The sequence below is a fragment of the Ailuropoda melanoleuca genome, chromosome 11 (genome assembly GCF_002007445.2).
Source record: "Ailuropoda melanoleuca isolate Jingjing chromosome 11, ASM200744v2, whole genome shotgun sequence".
Classification (NCBI taxonomy): Eukaryota; Metazoa; Chordata; class Mammalia; order Carnivora; family Ursidae; genus Ailuropoda; species Ailuropoda melanoleuca.
Window position 1 is genome coordinate 18214129 of NC_048228.1, and position 10844 is coordinate 18224972.

Here is a 10844-nt window from a genome sequence, read left to right on the forward strand (position 1 = left end):
GGAAAGCTACATCATGCTCAGAGATCAGAAGAATTAATATTGTTAAAAGGCCCATACTACCCAAAGCAAACTACAGATTCAATGCAATCCCTATCAAAATACCAACAGCATTTTTCACAGAACTAGAACAAAGAATCCTAAACTTTGTATGGAACACAAAAGATTCCAAATAGCCAAAACAATCTTGAGAATAAAGTACAAAGCTGTATCATAACCCCAGATTTCAAGATATACAACAAAGCTATAGTAATCAAAACAGTACGGTACTGATGCAAAAATAGACACATAGATCAATACAACAGGATAGAGAGCCCAGAAATAAGCCCACACCTATATGGTCATTTGATCTATGACAATGGAGGCAAGAATATACAATGGGAAAAAGACAGTCTTCAATAAATGGTATTGAAAAAACAACACTGGTACATGCAAAACAATGAAACTGGACCATTTTCTTACACCATACATAAAAATAAGCTCAAAATAGATTAAATACCTACATATGAGACTTGAAACCATAAAACTCCTAAAATAAAACGTAGGCAGTAATCTCTTGGACATGGGGTTAGCAGCATATTTATGAAAATGTCTCCTTGAGCAAGGGAAACAGAAGCAAAACTAGACCATTGGGACTACAGCAAAATAAAAGGCTTTGCATAGCAAAAGACACCATCAACAAAATGAAAAGGGAGTCTACTGAATGGGAGAAGATATTTGTAGATGCATCTGATAAGCGGTTAATATCCAAAATATATAATGAACTTATACAACTAGACACCAAAAGAACCCCCAAACAATCTGTTTATGGACAGGGGACCTAAATTGACATTTTTCCAAAGGAATCATACAGATGGTTAACAGGTAAATGAAAAGATGCTCAACCTCCCTAGTCATCAGGAGGATGCAAATCAAAACCACATGAGATATCACCTCATACCCGTAGCATGGCTAAAATAAAAAAATAAGTGTTGAAAGGGTGTGGAGAAAAGGGAACCCTTGTGCACTGTTGGTAGGAATGTAAATTGGTACAACCACTGTGAAAAAACAGTAAAGAGGTTCCTCAAAAAATTAAAAAAGAAATACCATATGATCCAGTAATTCCACTTCTGGTATTTAACAAAGAAAATGAAAACACTAATTTGAAAAGACAAACACACTCCCATGTTTATTGCAGCTTTATTTACATTAGCCAAGATATGGAAGCAACCAAAGTATCCACCAATAGATGAATGGATAAAGAAGATGGGGTGTATATATGCAGTGGAATATTACTCATCCATAAAAGAGAATTAAGTTTTGTCATTTGCAACAATTTGGATGGACCTAAAGTGTATCAGGCTAAGTGAAATAAATCAGAGAAAAATAAATATCATATGATTTCATTTATATGTGGAATCTAAAAAATAAAACAGAACTAACAGACTCTTAAACAAGAACAAATGAATAGTTGCTAGAGAGGAAATGGGTGGGAAAATGGGTAAAATAAGTGAAAGGGACTAAGAGATGCAAGTTTATAGTTATATAATAAGTAAGTCATGGAGATGAAAACTACAGCATGGGGTATACAGTCAATAATATTATAATACTGTTGTATGGTGACAGAGGGTGACTGCACCCATTGTAGTGAGCATTGAGTAATTGTCCAAACACTATGTTGTACACCTGAAAATAATATAACATTGTATGTCAACTATACTTTAATTAAAAAATGAACTTATAACTGGCTTCCATTTTGGATGTGTTTACCAACACACACAGATAAATTGGTAGAGGATGGAAGCCTTAAAGCTATAATCATTGTCTGATCTTTAAGATAGGAAGATAACAGATCAACCTCTAGGAATCCAGGTTAAGCAATAAAAACAAAAATAAGAAAAACTGAGCAGATATATTGATAGCCACTGTGGAAGACAAAAGTAGAGAAGATGACTTAGCCAGTTCATGTCAGTCAGCCTTTGTTCTTGACCACCCCATTTCTTTTAAGGTTTCATGAACAGAGTAGACATGTAGGCAGGGATAGATGCCATTCATGGATCCAATAGCATGGGCTCCCTCTCATCAGGGTTGGTCCTTGTACCAACACTGCTGAATGTCTGATCTACCAGAAAGAGAGATCAACACTGATCCCTTGAAATTGTATCATACCTCAAAGAGACCAAGCAGTCAGTTGCTGGCAAGTCAATTATAAATCAGAACCCTTCTATTCTGAAAAGGCGAAGTTTGACACATATTCTACTGACCAAGTTTGACACATATTCTATATATGGATTTGCCTCCCCGGCTTAGTTTCTCAACCAGCACTATTTTCCAAGGGCTCTCAAAATCTTAACCACCAACAAGAGACCCTGTAAAACACCACTGTGGACCAAAAGGCCCACCTTAAAACAGAGGTGTATCATGGGTCCCACTGACTTTATCATAAACCACACCTCTAGAAGTTACCGAACTCTTGAAGATAGAGTGGAGGTACCAGTTTGGATATGACACATTTCAATAATGGAATTGTAATCTTCAGAATGATGTATATACATTTTAAAAGATGGCTGCTATGATGCTATGTTCCCAATTGATGAAAACATAGGTTCAGAATTGCTGTGTTACAACTTACCACAGACTTGGCAGCTTCAAACAATGCACATTTATTATCTTGAAGTTTCTGTGGCCCAGAGTCTGGACACAGCTCAGCTGGATTCTCCGCTTAGAGTTTCACAAGGCTCCAGTCAAGTCATCCAGGCTGCATCTTCATTTAGAGGCTTTGCTAAGGAAGAATCTGTTTCAAATCTCACTATATTCATTTCCTACAGCTGCCATAACAGAATATGCAACTGAGTGGCTTAAAACAACATAAATTGTCTCATCATTCTGGATGCTATAATCTGAAATCAAGTTGTCAGCAGAGCCATGCTACCTCTGAAACCTGTAGAAAAAATCCTTTACCTGTTCTACCTTCTAATGTTTGCTGGCAATCTTTGGCCTTCGATGGTTTTTAGATGCATCACTCCAATTTCTATCTGTATCCTCACATGGCTATCTTCTCCCTATGTGTCTTTCTTCTTCTCTTCTAAGGACATCAGACATACTGAATTAAGGGCCTACTATACTCCAATATTATCTTTTTTTTTTTTTAAAGATTTTATTTATTCGACAGAGATAGAGACAGCCAGCAAGAGAAGGAACACAAGCAGGGGGAGTGGGAGAGGAAGAAGCAGACTCATAGTGGAGGAGCCTGATGTGGGACTCGATCCCATAACACCGGGATCACGCCCTGAGCCGAAGGCAGACGCTTTAACCTCTGTGCCACCCAGGCGCCCCTATACTCCAATATTATCTTATCTGAACTAATTACAAACCCAATGACCGTATTTCCAAATGACATCATATTCTGAGGTGGGTTAGGACCTCATCATATCCTTTTTAGAGGACACAATTCAAGCAATAACACTCACTCAGGTTGTTAGCAGAGTTCATTCCCTCATGGTTGTAGGATTCAGGTCCCTAGCTTCTTGCTGGCTATCAGCTGCCTCCCACAGTACCTAGAGGCTGCTTGCAGTTTCTTGACACTTGGACTTTTACAGAATGGCTGCTTATTTCATCAAGCCATCAAGGAGAATCTCTCTAGTATAATCATGAAAGTGACATCTGCACTGGGTTGCCTGGAACTGAAAGGGAGTCTTTTGTCTTGATGGCTTACCTCTCTTACCAAAGGTGGAGGTTAAAGGTTCTCAAGTCCCATGGACTTATCTTTAACAGTTTTCCACTAAGGCCCAAACTTGATGCTGAGTCACCACTTCTGTCAACCTATTTGGCTTCAAGAATTTGCTGTGTTCTCAGCTTCTCTTCCACCAAAGTTAATTGCACTGTGTGAGAAATTTAAGAAGGCATTCAAGTTAATTTTTTCCCTGATTTTGATTTGCAGATCCTGGCCATAGTTCTTTGAACTATACTGGTTTTCTGGTCAAGTTACATGGTCCCTTCTGCATTGTGCACATTTTTAATAAACTCCTTATAAACTTCAAAAATCTTCTTTTTTTTAAATTCAAAATCTTTAAGCCCTCTACCAGAATGCATGATAAAAACTTGGCATATGTGTCCTTACTGCATTCTACTCTCCCAAAAACTTGAAAACTAGTAACAAATCATGCACCAAGATTGACACATCCTTGACTTTCAACTCATACACAACTTTAAGAGAAATGTCTTGAAAACTCTCTAAAATCTGAAGGGTGGCAGAACATATCACCCCAACATATGGCTGTAGGAGATCAGGACATGTCATCCCAAAATATTCTGCTTTCGTATATTATTTTGAGCTGTAGGCACCTGAAAACAGCAGATGCAGGGAGAAGCTTTCCTTGAATTTCCCCTTATCTTCCTGAAGACAGATCCTCAGATCCCTCAAAAGGAACTTAATTGTCATAAATGTCCTCCCTGGCTATTTCATCAACCAGAGAATACTGACCCTTATCACAGGAGAAGGGACTAAGAGTCAACACAACCCCCAAACTTTGTCACAGGCCATCATACTTCCCATTGATTCTTCTAATGGTGCATTCATCTTTCTAAAGTTCATTTATTCTCCCCTAAGAGGCACCCTTTCCTTTCCTTATTAAGATGGTATTGACTGATTATGAGGCCACCACTTTGAATCAGTCATTTTCCCTTGGTATCTCCAATGTGTACATGAGGTAGACATGTTAAAAAGCTTCTGTTTGTTTTTTTCTCTTGTCAATCTGTCTTTTATTACAGGTGTCTCAGCCAAGAACTCAGAAGGGTAAAGGGAAAATTTTTTTTCCTCCCCTATAAACCTGTTTTGTTTCCCAATTTTCACACTTGAAACATTTGCTTAACACATTTTTCATGGTTCAAAATTATCATCCCCAGACTTTTGTCTCTCCTTAAAAACTCAAAAACACTTTGGCTTTTAGTACCTAGGATAACAAAGAAGACAGGGTTTTTAAGCTAATTTATGGTTGGTGGTTTCAAGTGATATTCCTAGGGCATAAAAGGGTGGCCTCCTAACCACATTTGCTTTGGCCTATCTACCTCTCTGCCATATCACTCATGGATATGTCTTTTATTTTTAACAAAAGCAATTTATCTTTAAGAAATTTTATGAATCCTTGCCAAACAACTGGACTTCCAAAACACTGTATGAACTTCCAAAACACTACATGTCCTGTAGGAAATTTTGAAAGGAAACCAAGGTAAACTCCCAGAATGGCATACTTCTGGTTCCCTGGTTAAAGAATAATAATATTCTTTTAGAATAATGGATATTTTTGTTTAGATATAGATATAGATTTAGACTATACATATACTGTATTCAACTATCTTGGATAGTAGCATCTGCTTTCCTGCTAGATGTCATTCTAGCATTTTTACTTCTACTGAAGAAAGAAGGGAATTGAAATCTATGATCACAGGATCAAGTCAGCCAGGAAAACTGACATATATAGATAGGCCTTTACTTCATATTAGTGTCCACAAAGGTGTAGAAATATGGAAGGAATTTTCAATTCTATTAAATTCTATCCAAAACATGTACAGTTTTAATTTTAAATGCTTGGAGCATCTCATATGACTACCCACTGACTGTTGGCAGTCACTTTCATCACAGACTCCCACAACTCCTCCCCCATTTAAACTTTGCTTCTTCTCATTAGGTCTTATACTTGGTTTGTGTTTTGGATTGTTGATTAGTAATCTTTGTCTAGTTATGTTATTGAAAAGGGTCCAAAGTGTGTGTGTGTTAGGAGAAGTTAGGATGGCAATGAAGGAAATAGTTACATCTTGTGGTGGAACTGGGGAGTTGGGGAAAGTCTCATGATGACCTATCTTCAGGGTCTATTTATAAAAGGTATTAATACATTTTACCCTGGCAAGATTGAATCCTGCATGAATATTTTCTTATGTATTTGTGCTAAAATAACTATTCCACATTGTGTTGTAGTATGAAAAGCCATTCTCTGTAACCTACCTAGCCTTGTTTAGATGTAGTCTTTCACATCACAGTGACCATTCCTATTGAATGAATGTGCATCCTTGATCTGGCAATTAAGAACAGCCCTTCTTTGGTGACTGTCACAAACTGGATAACAAACTCCTGCCTACTCAATCTATTTCTCATCTGGTGAGTCCATCTTTGGTTTCCAGGAGATTGATCTGCTTGAAGATACTAGGACAGATTTGTTGTGCATAGAAAAAGCTATATATTATGAATAGATTACGAGTAAAGTTTAGCATTATACTTAAATCTAATGTATATCAAAATTTTTCAGATATAGTTATTTAATAGAATGAGTATTCTATGATCCTTAGTAATTACTTATTAATCCATTTTTATCTCATAACATTCCTACCAAAACAATGTGTCAAATTAGAAACTTATCTAGAATTGTCTTAAGAGAATAGGACAGAGAGGTATATTTTAAAATCAGAGAGAAGTCAAGATTCACATGGAGCATTTGGCCAGGGAGAGAGATATGCTGGGCATCCCTAGCAGCCCCTCAGACCAGAGGCACAGGGGTCCAGATTGGATGAGGATTATGGCAACTAAGGGAGACAATAGTTTGCCAAAGGGAAAGTGAATGGAGCTGATGAAAAATAGCTCTTCTTTTACAACTCTGCTTAGAGCTTGTTTTTGTGGAGTTAATCATAGAGCACAAATGGAAAGAATTAAAGAAGGGAAAATGTTTATGTTTAGCTTATTTCTTCTTCCCATGCCTGCCATGATAAATGTTGGTGTCTGTTATAGACTGGATATTTGTACCGCTCCAAAATTTTTGTGCTGAAACCCCAAACCCCAATGCAATAGTATTAGAAGATGAGGTCTTTTGGGGGGGGAAGATGAGGCCTTTGGGAGATGTTTAGATCATGAGGACACAGCCCTCATAAAGGGGATTAGTGTCTTTGTAAAAGAGACCTCCAGAGAGCCTTTTCCTTATTTCCCCCCAGGCTTGTGATGACACAGTGAGAAGATGGTCACCTATGAACCAAGAAGCGAGCTCTCACCAGAGAGTGAATCAGCTGGTACCTTGACCTTGGACTTTCCAAGCCTCCCGAACTGTGAGAAACAAATGTTTGTTATTTAAGCCACTCAGTCTATGGTAGTTTGTTATAGCAGCTTGAATGGACTAAGACAGTGTCCAATACTCGAAAGTATTAGAAAGCTACATAAGACCAGAAACTTTATTTTGATTACTGCTATTTTGTCTGCACTTAGAACAGTGCTTGGGACTTAGACATTACTCAGTAAATACCTGGTGAATGTGTGAAAATAAATGAATGAATGAGTGAGTGCATTATATATATTATATACTGTAAAGCATTTCATATGTATAAAGAAGTCACTTCTAACTCACAGGTTCTCTACATAAAAGGCTCATCTGAAAATAAAAAGATATGCTATTAGATAATATTTCAAAATCACACTAATGAATTAATCATTAGTTAATAAAAGTAAAAACGATAGATTATTCTTTTGTATTTCTGTATTCTTAAGATTCCCTAAACAAGGTTCTCCCAACTTTATAGATCAGGGACTCCCATCATATTTTGAGCATGCACCCTAATATATGTACCCCAATTTAGTTTCACATTGTATCCATTTGCAATAGTACTCATGTATTGTCATACTGTAAAACATACAGAAAACAGAAATACAAAACTAGGTGATAAAGACAAAATATATAAAATATGCTATTTCATATAATTTTTGTTTATTTATAATGATAATCATTTTTCCTCTCAATAGAAATATGATTAGTAAGAATATAGTTCTGTGAGAATGATGTGATTGAACATGGTATATTTAATTAAATTATCATGAATTTTATTTCCTTGTGGCTAAAAAAGGGCTAATATTAGAAGTATTAGGTCAATCATTTTCTTACTGCTTTTCTTTTCATACATGCAATTATCAGAATTATATACAAACAACAATTTTGTTAAAGGGAATTTTTATGCTACTTACCTAATATTTTAGGATTAGTACAGTTTACATAATATAATGGTTCTATAAATACATTTAATGGGGACAGAAAGGTTTCAATACTTAGCAAAATTTTATTAAAAGACCAAAAAGTAAGAATGATACCTTCAAAATGTCAGGATGACGTGGATGTACTAGGGATTGTGGTACCTATGCAAGAATCTGACCTGCAGAGCAGATGAAGGAGCCAGCATCAATCCATACATTAAAGAGTATAAAAGACTAATTGCATTCTCATTTTAGAAAAATATATATATATAAATAGAAATTCTAATATTTCCCCCACTGCAGTCAAAGTTGTTTAAACTGGTGATCTTTCTGAGAATTTAATAAACCTTATTTCAATATACATATGGTTGTTATGTTTTATTATAGTCAAGGGTTTAAGATGGAGGAGGACAATTCAATTGTTAAAACTTGAAGGACATTAAGAGTCCGCTACTATAAGATCTTCATTCTACCAATGATATAACTGAATTTCAGAGATATGTAGCATGCCTGCTATACCATAAATATTTCTTCTCATATCCTTGTATTTCTATTATGCATATTTTATTATTAATATGTTTTATAATTAATGCTAAAAAGAAGCATGTAGTTCCTTCACACTAGATTACTGCAAGATAAATCTTCAGAATGTAAATCTCAGAAAATAACATTGGAAAGGTGTGTACAAATTAATCTTGTGAGGATTCATGTAGATTTAATTCTGTCATTATAAAAGGAAACACATTATGATAGAGGGAATCATAAACTTAACCGTAAGAGGTGAACACAAAATGTATACGTATTGAAGTGTTGAACTATTGAATATAATGATCTGAAATGTATTTTTTTCAGTCAAATGAAAGTCCTTTATTTAAAAAAGTATAATATAAAACTGCATATCATTTTTCTGCCTTGTTCATATTTTCCTACTGCTTCAAATGACAAGCATCTGTAGTGCTCATAGTTATTCCTGTAAGTTGGCTAGCGATAGTTATGTAAACCTGTGTTTAAAATCAGGCCTATTATTTAAGGCAACATAATTTGGAGAACATTTTTTAACCTCCCTGGACCTCAATTTCCTAGTCAGTAGAACAGGAATACAAAAAATTAATTAATTAATTAATTAATTAATCAATTAATTAATATAATCTATGAGCTAAGAGAGATAACATAAATAAATAATCTGGCACAGTGCCTGAACTCCAACTGCCTTGTCTTCTTGAAGGTTTTGCTGCCATCTGTGCTTGTCTTGGGTCTATTTGCCTTAAGATTCATTTCTTGTCATTTCCTTGCTCTGCTTTGTGTGGCAGAAGGCTGACTCTGCAGGCTGTCTTTCTCAGGCTCCTGTATCAGCCAGTATTTAGCAGGGTCTGGCCAATGGGAGGCCTTAGAGAAAGACTGGAAGGTAACAAGAAAGAAGATGCACACCTTTCTGTGGCTCAGGTTGAGTGTTTAGAAGCTGCCACAGCTCATGCAATGGCTCAGTGTCCACTGGACAGGCTGCCGTGGCTCCAACTTCAGCTGTGTGACTTCACTCCTGGACTCTGGTAACTCAGTTCCCATCACTCCTCTGATTTGGGGGTGATAGTAGCTTTCTGCAATTGTTACTCAGAGTTCTCTCCTGTCTTTCATTTAGTTTCTTTTCTCATTTATCATTTGTGTAACAAAATGCTTATGCTCACAGTTTCTCTTTCTTAAAATCTCAAATGCTTTCTGCTTTCAGGTTAGACCTAGTATTCATTTTCTGTTGTTATGGACCAAATAATTCAAATTTAACAGCTTAAAAGAACATTCATTTATTATTGTATAGATACAGGTAAATTCCACATGGGTTCAACTTGATTTCCACATGGGTTCAACTTGATTTCCTTGAACCCACATGGGTTCAAGGCTGAAATCAAGGTGCCTTGCTGAGGATGTGTTCTTATCTGGATGCTCTGGGGGAGAATCTGTTTCCAAATTCATTCACATTGTTGGCAGAATTCAGTTTCTCAGTTACAGGTCTTCATTTCCTCTCCAGCTGTCAGCTGGGGGCTGCTCTCAGTCTATGCTTCTCATGCCAGCCAGCCATGGAGATAATTTGTTCCTCATGTCCAATTCCTCTCATGCTTTGAAAATCTCTGATATCCTCTTCTGACCATAGTAGGAGAAAACTGTCCTCCTTTAAAGGGTTTATGTGATTAAGTTAAGCCCACCTGGATAATCTCTATTTTATTTTATTTTTTAATTTTAAAAGATTTATTTATTTATTTGAGAGAGAGAGAGAGAATGAGTGGGGGGAGGGGCAGAGGAAGAGGGAGAGAAGACGACTCCACGCTGAGCACGGAGCCCACATGGGGCTCCATCTCATGACCCCGAGATCATAACCTGAGCCAAAATCAAGAGTCAGATGTTCAACCAACTGAGCCACCCAGGTGCCCCAGGATAATCTCTATTTTAAGGTCAACTGATAAGTAACATTAATTGCACTGCAAAACTTCTTTTGCCTTCTAAGGTAATTTAATCATGTAAGCAACACAAGGGGAGAAGGTCATCATAGAATTCTGCCCTCCACAGACCTTAGTGAACTATTACTCTAGCACTTGCCAGGTTTGAGTTCTCAAGACAATCATTTAACCTCCAGGGCCTTAGACTCTTCATGTATAAAATATTTATAAATAAGAGACACAATCTGATTGCTAATTTTCTAGTTCTGTAATGTTATCATTCTATGACCAGAGACTGACATTATTTGGGCCAGCAGGAAAACTAATACAGGGTTTTGCTCTCTGCTCTTGTGCAGTCCCCCTTTCACTGGGGAACATTTTGATTTCATTTCAGAAAGAGGAATTTGTGTTTTATTAGACACATTTCTTAAGTATAAGCA